The sequence below is a fragment of the Cervus canadensis genome, chromosome 2 (genome assembly GCF_019320065.1).
Source record: "Cervus canadensis isolate Bull #8, Minnesota chromosome 2, ASM1932006v1, whole genome shotgun sequence".
Lineage (NCBI taxonomy): Eukaryota > Metazoa > Chordata > Mammalia > Artiodactyla > Cervidae > Cervus > Cervus canadensis.
In genome coordinates this window covers 5,820,920-5,831,362 of record NC_057387.1, presented here as the reverse complement: position 1 = coordinate 5,831,362, position 10,443 = coordinate 5,820,920, and the positions used below count along the sequence as shown (strand labels likewise).

The window sequence follows — 10,443 nt, the reverse complement described above, 5'->3', positions numbered from 1 at the left end:
TTGGAGCCAAGGCGAGGGCACTCTTTTTGAGCACTTGCCAAGCCTCCCTTCAAGAAAACTGCATCAATGCAAAGTCTGTCAGTAAAGCAAGAAAGGTGACTTCTGGAGAGAATCCAATACAGTTCATAGGCTGGCTTAGGATGGAGCCTCACTGAATTCCATAGAGCAAGGAACACCTTGCTTTTACCAGTGCCCCCAGAGGCATTATACTTTTTTCTGAATTAATCTCATGGTCTCACACTTTATAGTCATAAACTTTACAGCCATGAGTATTCAAGCAGTTAGTCACCATTCTGCCTAAACCTCATAACCATGCCTTCCACTATCCTTGCCCATTAATAGTCAGTCATAACTCTCTTGATCTCATCTCATCATCTTATTTTATGAGAGCAGAGTGGAATACATATCGAACTCAGATGTTCATTCATGTTAATACTTATTGGCCATGTTTGTCCCAAATTTATAAGACATCATTCTAGTTCCGCCCCCACTAGAAAATGCTCACACTCAGTTGGAGAAGGCTGACATTTAAATGACATGACAAAATAATGTGGTGAGTGCAAATGGAGGTAGGTACTATTATGTGGTATCCAGGAACAAATCAGTCAGCTGCATGTGTACAAAAGTGGAGAGAGAGCAGAGTTGGGGGAGGCAGAGAGTATATGCTGGTTAGAGAAAACCATTGGGAAAGTCAGAGTAAGAGATGAATTTTGAAGGTTAAAAAAGAACTTGTCAGGAAGGAAAGAGCATTCCAGTGAGAGGAAACAGCATGTGCAAAGAAGTTGAAATAGCATTGCAGATGTTCAGGAAACCACGAAAAGCACAGCGTAGCTAGAGGGTAGGGTTTGGCGTAGGATTGGATAGGGTAGTAGGAGGCCATCTGCCCAGAAATGCAAAGGTAGGCAGGAACCATACTGGGAAGGAATGTGTTGCTGTGGTAAGAAGATTTAAATATATCCAGAATCTTATGGGTCTGATAAGCAGGAGAAAGAGAGAGATTCTGAAAGAAGAATGAGCTGAAACATTTAAGCGCTGTAACAAGTTTCCTCTGAATCAGTGGTTTTCAAGGACTAGTCCCCTAGACCAGCGAAATTAATATCATTTGAAAACTTTATTTTTGTTGGAGTATAATTGCTTTACTGTGTTATGTTAGTTTCTGCTGTACAACGGAGTGAAATAGCTACATGTATACATATATCTCTCCCTCCTGGGCCTCCTTCCCATCCCATCCCCAAGCCCACTCCTCTAGGTCATCACAGACCACGGAACTGAGCTCCCTGCCCTATGCAGCAGCTTCCCACTATTTTACACATGGCAGTGTGTATGTGTTAGTCCTACTCTCCCAATTCAGCCCACCCCCCATTCCCACCATGTCCACACGTCTATTCTTCACATACGTGTCTCTACTGCTGCCCTACAGATAGGTTTTTCTGTACCATTTTTTAAGATGCCACATATATATTTTAATATACAATATTAATTTTTCTCTTTCTAGCTTATTTCACTCTGTATGACAGACTCTAGGTCCATTCATGGCTCTACAAATGGCTCAATTTTGTTTCTCTTTGTGGTTGAATAATATTCCATTGTATATATGTATCACATCTTTGTACCACACATATGTACCACACATTCATCTGTTGATGAACATTTAGGTTGCTTCCATGTCCTGACTATTATAAATATTCTGGCAATGAACATTACGGTATATGTGTCTTTTTTAATTATGGCTTTTATTTATTCACTTTTTTTACTTTTAAAATTTATTTTTAATTGGAGGATAATTGCTTTACAATGTTCTGTTCATTTCTGCTACAGCAACAGGAACCAGCTCCCACCCATCCACCCCCATCCTACCCCTCTAGGTTGTCACAGAGCACCGAGTTGAATTATGATTTTTAGAAAGGCAAATTTTCATGCCCCACAACAAACTTGCTGAATCAGAAACTCTGGGGTTGGCATATTCTCCAGGTGATTACAATATGCAGTCAAGTTTGAGAACCACTGGTCCAAATCAGTCATTTATTCTTTTTTTTTTTTTTCCAGTCATTTATTCTTAAAGTTTGGATGCAACAGGCAGATAAATGAGGCAACTAGAGAGATCAAGCAGAACACAAACCTTATTCTATTTGCCCAGTTAAGGACTGAGTTATAGAATTTCTTCCATAAGTGATTTAAGAATCAGGCAAAAGGATTTCATGAAGAAGGAGTAATATGAATGATGTGTACAATTTAGACAGGAAAAGAAGGGGAATATTTAATAGATAAATCGACAAGTCAGTAGGGAAATAAATGTTCAAAAAACAAAAATATCAACACTTTAAAAAAAAAAAGCTCTATGGAGCCCCTGTCATAAGCAATGTTCTCTCCCAGGTGCAAGAGAAGAAGAGAATAAAACCTACCTTGAAGGAAATAAGCCAGTGAATGGTTACTCATACTCTTGTGATTCTCTCTTGCTAAGACTTATCCAGGTACAGTGGAAAATTTCTGGTTAATGCCCTCATCCTTCTTTAGAATAAAATAGCACAGATTTAGGCCATGGAATCTTTGGGTGCTTGTTCTTTCACCAGGAAATGGAGAGTGTGTGGGGGGAACTGGTGAAGGAGGTGTGGGCCATTCTCCATGTGAGAGTCCTTGCACGTGTGGATTGCTGGTTGGCAGCAGCTGCTGCAAAGAAAATCATTATTTTACAGAAATGGAAACCTATTTCCTCCAGGGTTTAATCAAGACAAAAGCAGCCTAAATCCCATTCAGACACATTTGATCAAGCCTGCCCTCTGTGTTCTCTGATCACGGGGAAGGCAGATTACCTCAGTCGCCTGCCATCACTTCTTGCTGGATCCATGCCATTTCTTCTTCTCTGCTTATACTGAGCTATGGGGAAAGATTTTCTCAAGAAATCAGGAGTTGCCAGTTACTTGGTGATCTTGGTGAGATGAGAGCTGGAGTTCAAACTGGTGAAGGAAAAAATATTGCATGGGTGAAATCCTGTGGCCACAGGAGGTAGTTATGAAAGCAACTATACAGGAAGCTGTTCCCATAATCCAACAGATGATTCATGTTCTCCTGTGTTTTTGTTTTTTTGCAAGGCATTCTGCAAGATAATTGACCTCTATAAATCCTTCTCTTTTTTCTTGGGCAAATATAATTCAAGTTCGTATAGCACTTACTAAGGCATTGTGGAGGTGCTGTGAGGAATATAAAGTTCAAATAAAAGAGAAAGAAACTTGCCTCTATAAAGATTACCATGGAATACAATGAAGGTACTTATAAATGTGCTAAACATAAACTGAAGCCAGATGCAATAAATACTTAAGCAGAAGTTTAAAAGCAATGCTATTGGGGCAAAAAGCATTTAATAGCATTACATGCTATTACAAGGCATGTAATACTGGGAAAATTTAAGGAAGACTTCCTGGAAGAGGTGGCATTTGAGCTGGTTTTTAAAAGGAGAGATGGGGAAATAAAAATGGAGCATAAGAAGAAGAAGGAAAGAATGAATTCAAGTGGAAGGGAATGAAAAAGTTACAAAGTTGTAAAATCTATAGAAATCTACAGAAAGTAAGTAGACAGATAGGATGACACAGTGGGTGGAAGCATGGAATGGCAGATAGACTCAGATTCAGGTCAATGTTGAAAGCTATGGGTTTGTACTAAACAGAGCAAGAGTTTGTACTACACTTTCAATTTGCTCAAGAGAATATAAATCCATTTTGTACGTATTTTTGCAGTGATGTCAATAGATTGGACTCTAGAACAGTACTGCTTGGTTCTGCAGAATTCCTTGTAGTCTTATGTACCCCATTCCAGCCTCCAGTGTATCATTTATCTCAGTAATAACAGCTAGCTGTTCTCCCCTTCAAAAAGCTAAGGGGGAGGAAAGCTTAGGCATGGGGGCTTCTGTTTATCATTTTCATTTTCTACTTGCTATAGGAAGAATACTCCTTTTGGCTCACTAATTCACTTCAGAGAAATAGATTGGTCCCCAGCTGTTGCAAAACAAGGGCGTGATTCCTAGAAATGTAACCATTAAAACAAGATTTTATTATATGGAGTTTGAGCAGCATCCGGCCTTCCTCCCGGTTTCTGTGAGCTGAGCCTCCGAGCTCCGGGATTCACAGTCTCCATGTGATGCTCCCCGCACGTGTGCCCAGTCTGGTTGCTAAGCCACAGGGAGAGCACAGCCTAATGCTGTTCTCAAAAGATCAATTATTGTTTATCCAGCCTTGTATCTCTGCCCTTCTAAAATATAATACAAACAAATCCTGGTCTACTGGGATCTGTAGGAGGGCCAGTTGGCCCTGACTGCCAAACTCTAGGACAGCTGAGAGTTAACTTTAGATGGCAGACCAAGGGGCTGCTTGAACTTCCTAGAAAATTTACACTGTGTCTGGACCTAAGTCTAAAAAGATTTGAGGGGAAACTGATGAAACAGGGTGGATATAATAAAATATAAACGGAAGTGGAAATCCTTAGAGATGTTAAAGTCAAGAAATACATTACATTTTTCTGCTTTTAAAAATGTATCGCTCCTTGGTGGTGGTGGTTATGGTGACTGTACTGTATGCTTGCATGTGGCAAATGTCAAAGAGTGGCTATATGGAAACCAGGCTTGGAAATGCCAAGAGTTAATGTAAAAGATTTCAGGAATTTCTTGAGAAACAGTATAAATCTGGAGAATCTGGATCAATAAGTTGAGGTTCTGGGAAGCTCTTAAAACAGTATTTCTCAAACTCGGCTGAACACTAGATGTCTGGGAAGTTTTCATGAAGCTTTATGTCCAACTGCACCCTAAAGGGGCAAGTGTAAATTGGTACAACTTCTTTTGAAAAACTTTTGGCAGTATCTATTGGAGAGGTGGGTTCAATTGCTGGGTCAGAAAGATGCCCTGGGGAAGGAAATGGCAACCTACTCCAGTATTCTTGCCTGGAAAATCCCATGGACAGAGGAGCCTGGTGGGCTGCATTCCATAGAGTCTCAAAGAGTTGGACACAACTGAGCATGCATGCACACATTGGAGCTATACATACACCTTCTTTATGAATCAGCAGTTCCATTCCTAGGTATGTACTCAATAGATATGCATACCTCTACTTACCAAGATGTATAGGAATGTTGATAGCAGCATTATTGTAATAGGTCAAAACTGAAATCTAATCAGATACCATTGCCATAATACTAAACAGCAATGAGAATGATTTAAAATGATATACATGGATATGGGTGACTCCTGCAAATATAATGCAGAGCAGAAGATGCCAGACACACATAAAACTACATATTATGTGATTCCTACTTATACAAAATTTGAAACCTATGCTATCAGAACTGTATAGGAAAAGAATAGTGCTTTTCCTAGGAAGGTGTAGTAGCTGGAAGGAGGAACTTAAGGAGCTTCTTTTGTTGTTCAGTCACTAAGTCGAGTCTGACTCTTTGCAACCTCATGAACTGCAGCATGCCAGGGTTCCCTGAAAGGAAAGGAAAAGAGCTTCTAAGATGCTCATAACACACAGTTTTTTGATTTGGGAACAGATTACACAGATGTGTTCACTTAGTGGAAATTCATTGAACTGCACACTTATGATTTGTTTATTCTCAGTGTATGGTATACTGGAATTTAAAGTTAAAAATAATCCTCAACTGCATGATATTGGTAAAAGAACAGACAAAAGTCCCAATGGGACAGAATAGAGAGCCCAGATAGAGATCCACACGGGTATATAATTGATTAATTTCCAAAGAGTGAGCAAAAACAATTCAATGGAGAAAGGATAATCTTTTTAACAAATGTTGCTGGAACAAATGAAAATCTACAGATAAAAATAAATGAATGGGGAATACGTGTAAATCTATTGCTGATTCATGTCAATGTATGACAAAACCCACTGAAAAAATAAATTAATTAAAAAAAATAAAAATAAAATAACCAGTCTAAAAAAAAAATAAATAAAATAAATGAATGAATTTACACAAACCTTATGCCATTCACAAAAATTAACTCTAATTCATAGTGTTTCATGTTCATATAAAGTGCAAAACTCTAAAATTTTTAGCAGATAGCATAGGAAAAATAAATCTAAGTCTCTTTGGGTTTGGTTATGAAATTTTAGATTCAACACCAAAAACATGATCCTTGAAAGAAAAACAGGTTAAGTGGGGCTTTATTTAAATTAAAGTATTTTGTTTTGTGAAAAACACTGTTAAGAAAATGAGAACAAAAGCAATACACTGAGATAAAATATTTGCAAAACAGATATCTGATAAAGGACTTGCATCTAAAATCATAATGGACTCCTAAAACTCAACAATAAGAAAACCAAAACCCTATGGACAAAAGATCTGAACAGATATCTCACCTAAGAACATATGCAGATAACAAACAATCATATGAAAAGATGTTCAACACAAGTTTTCATCTGTTGTTGTTCAGTCACTCAGTCATGTCTGACTCTTTGCGACCCAATGAACACCAGGCCTTCCTGTCCTTCACTGTATTCTGGGGCCTGCTCAAACTCATGCCCATTGAGTCTGTGATGCCATCCAACCATCTCATCCTCTGTCGTCCCCTTCTCCTCCCGTCTTCAATCTTTCCCAATGTTAGGGTCTTTTCTCATGAGTCAGCTCTTCACATCAGGTAGCCAAAGTATTGGAGCTTCAGCATCAGTCCTTCCTATGAATATTCAGAGTTGATTTCCTTTAGGATGGACTGGTTGGATCTCCTTGCTGACCAAGGGACTCTCAAGAGTCTTCTCCAGCACCATAGTTCAAAAGCATCAGTGTTTCAGCACTTACCCTTCTTTATGGTCCAACTCTCACATCCATATATGACTACTGGAAAAACTATAGCTTTGACTATACTGGCCTTTGTTGGCAAAGTGATGTCTCTGTTTTTGAATATGCTGCCTAGGTTTGTCACAGCTTTTCTCCCAAGAAGCAAACATCTTTTAATTTCATGAGTGAAGTTACCATCTGCAGTGACTTTTGGAGCCCAAGAAAATAAAGTCTGTCACTGTTTCCACTTTTTTCCCCATCTATTTGCCATGAAATGATAGGATTGGATGCCATGATCTTACTTTTTGAATGTTGAGTTTTAAGCCAGCTTTTTCACTCTCCTCTTTCACCTTCATCAAAAGGTCTTTAGGCTCTTCACTTTCTACCATTAGGGGGTGTCATCTGCATATCTGAGGTTATTGATATTTCCCCCAGCAATCTTGATTCCAGCTGTGATTCATCCAGTCCAGCATTTCACATGTTGTACTCTGCATAGAAGTTAAATAAGCAAGGTAACAATATATAGCCTTGACGTACTCCTTGTCCAGTTTTGAGCCAGTCATTTATCCCTTGTCTGGTTCTAACCTTTGCTTCTTGACTAGCATACCGATTTCTCAGGAGGCAGGTAAGGTGGTCTGGTATTCCTCTCTCTTTAAGAATTTTCCATAATTTGTGGTGATCCAAACAGTCAAAGACTTTAGCATAGTCAATGAAGACGTAGATGTTTTCCTTGAATTCTCTTGCTTTTTCTATGATCCAGTGAATGTTGGTAATTTGATCTCTGGTTCCTCTGCCTTTTCTAAATCCAGCTTGTATTTCATGTTCTCAGATCATGTACTGCTGAAGCCTAGCTTGAAGGATTTTGATCATTACCTTGCTAGCATGTGAAATGAGTGCAATTTTGCAGTAGTTCACACATTCTTTGGCATTGCCCTTCATTGGGATTGGAATGAAAAGTGACCTTTTCCAATCGTGTAGCCACTGCTGAGTTTTCCAAATTTGCTGGCATATTAAATGCAGCATTTAACTGCATCATCTTTTAGGATTTTAAATAGCTCAGCCAGAATTCCATCACCTCCACTAGCTTTGTTCATAGAAATGGTTCCTAAGGCCCACTTAACTGCACACTCCAAGATATCTGGCTCCAAGTGGGTGACCACACCATTGTGGTGACCTTTTTTGTATAGCTCTTCTGTGCATTCTTGCCACATATTCCTAATCTCTTCTACTTTTGTTAGGTTCTTACCATTTCTGTCTTTTATTTTGCCCATCTTTGCATGAAATATTCTGTTGGTATCTCTAATTTTCTTGAAGATATCTCTAGTCTTTCCCATTCTATTACTTTCCTATATTTCTTTGCATCATTCACTTAAGAAGACTTTCTTATCAAACATAGATATATATGTTGGGGATAAAATTAGTAGAACTTGGTATTCCTAAATGAACATGTCATTTACTGAGAGGGAAAGCATTAGAAGATAATCAAGCTTGGGGGATATAAGTAAACACAACTTTCATATAATTACTAATATTTCCTTGAGGAATTTTAATCAAGGATGCCTTTAAAAAAATTTTTTTTTCATTTATTTTTATTAGTTGGAGGCCAACCATTTTACAACATTGCAGTGGGTTTTGTCGTATATTGACACGAATCAGCCATGGAGTTACATGTATTCTCCATCACTATCCCCCCTCCCAGCTCCCTCTCCACCCTATTCCTCTGGGTCTTCCCAGTGCACCAGGGCCGGGCACTTGTCTCATGCATCCCACCTGGGCTGGTGATCTGCTTCACTATAGATAATGTTCATGCTGTTCTCTCGAAACATCCCACCCTCACCTTCTCCCACAGAGTCCAAAAGTCTGTTCTGTACATCTGTATCTCTTTTTCTATTTTGCACATAGGGTTATCATTACCATCTTTCTAAATTCCGTATATATGTGTTAGTATACTGTAATGTTCTTTATCTTTCTGGCTTACTTCACTCTGAATAATGGGCTCCAGTTTCATCCATCTCATTAGAACTGATTCAAATGAATTCTTTTTAACGGCTGAGTAATATTCCATGGTGTATATGTACCACAGCTTCCTTATCCATTCATCTGCTGATGGGCATCTAGGTTGCTTCCATGTCTTGGCTATTATAAACAGTGCTGCGATGAACATTGGAGTGAACGTGTCTCTTTCAGATCTGGTTTCCTCAGTGTGTATGCCCAGAAGTGGGATTGCTGGGTCATATGGCAGTTCTATTTCCAGTTTTTTAAGAAATCTCCACACTGTTCTCCATAGCGGCTGTACTAGTTTGCATTCCCACCAACAGTGTAAGAGGGTTCCCTTTTCTCCACACCCTCTCCAGCATTTATTGCTTGTAGACTTTTGGATAGCAGCCATCCTGACTGGGGTGTAATGGTACCTCATTGTGGTTTTGATTTGCATTTCTCCGACAATGAGTGATGTTGAGCATCTTTTCATGTGTTTGTTAGCCATCTGTATGTCTTCTTTGGAGAAATGTCTGTTTAGTTCTTTGGCCCATTTTTTTTGATTGGGTTGTTTATTTTTCTGGAATTGAGCTTCAGGAGTTGCTTGTATATTTTTGAGATTAATCCTTTGTCTGTTTCTTCATTTGCTATTATTTTCTCCCAACCTGAGGGCTGTCTTTTCACCTTGCTTATATAGTTTCCTTTGTTGTGCAAAAGCTTTTAAGTTTAATTAGGTCCCATTTATTTATTTTGCTTTTATTTCCAATATTCTGGGAGGTGGGTCATAGAGGATCCTGCTGTGATTCATGTCGGAGAGTGTTTTGCCTATGTTCTTCTCTAGGAGTTTTATAGTTTCTGGTCTTACATTTAGATCTTTAATCCATTTTGAGTTTATTTTTGTGTATGGTGTTAGAAAGTGTTCTAGTTTCGTTCTTTTACAAGTGGTTGACCAGTTTTCCCAGCACCACTTGTTAAAGAGGTTGTCTTTTTTCCATCATATATCCTTGCCTCCTTTGCCAAAGATAAGGTGTCCATAGGTTCGTGGATTTATCTCTGGGCTTTCTATTCTGTTCCATTGATCTATATTTCTGTCTTTGTGCCAGTACCTACCATACTGTCTTGATGACTGTGGCTTTGTAGTAGAGTCTGAAGTCAGGCAGGTTGATTCCTCCAGTTCCATTCTTCTTTCTCAAGATTACTTTGGCTATTCGAGGTTTTTTGAATTTCCATACAAATTGTGAAATTCTTTGTTCTAGTTCTGTGAAAAATATTGTTGGTAGCTTGATAGGGATTGCATTTAATCTATAGAAAAATATGGAACACTTCACGAATTTGCGTGTCATCCTTGCGCAGGGGCCATGCTAATCTTCTCTGTATCGTTCCAATTTTAGTATATGTGCTGCCAAAGCGAGCACAAGGATGCCTTTTATTTACAACTATTAAACAAACAGGAGTGGGTACTAGCATACCACCAGCTTAAATAAAAGCTTGAGCTTATTTTTCTCATTACTTTGTGAAAGTCATTCTAGAAAATTACTTTTTAATATGTATTTTGAAATCAGTTAATATAAATAGCTTAGACTAGTTTAATCAATTGTTGAGTTTGTATCATGAGCTAGAGTCTTGTGTTATATAACAGATTCAACCAAATGATCCTATTCAAAGGGTTCTATAAAAGATGATAACATGACTGGA

At 38.5% G+C, this 10,443-nt stretch overlaps 1 non-coding gene across 1 annotated transcript; it reads right to left on the bottom strand.

The window, feature by feature from the left end:
* Nucleotides 1-10,056: 10,056 nt before the first annotated feature.
* LOC122437404 lies at nt 10,057-10,163 on the bottom strand. Its single transcript, XR_006268233.1, has one exon. It is a non-coding gene; the product is annotated as a U6 spliceosomal RNA (small nuclear RNA).
* Nucleotides 10,164-10,443: the final 280 nt, after the last annotated feature.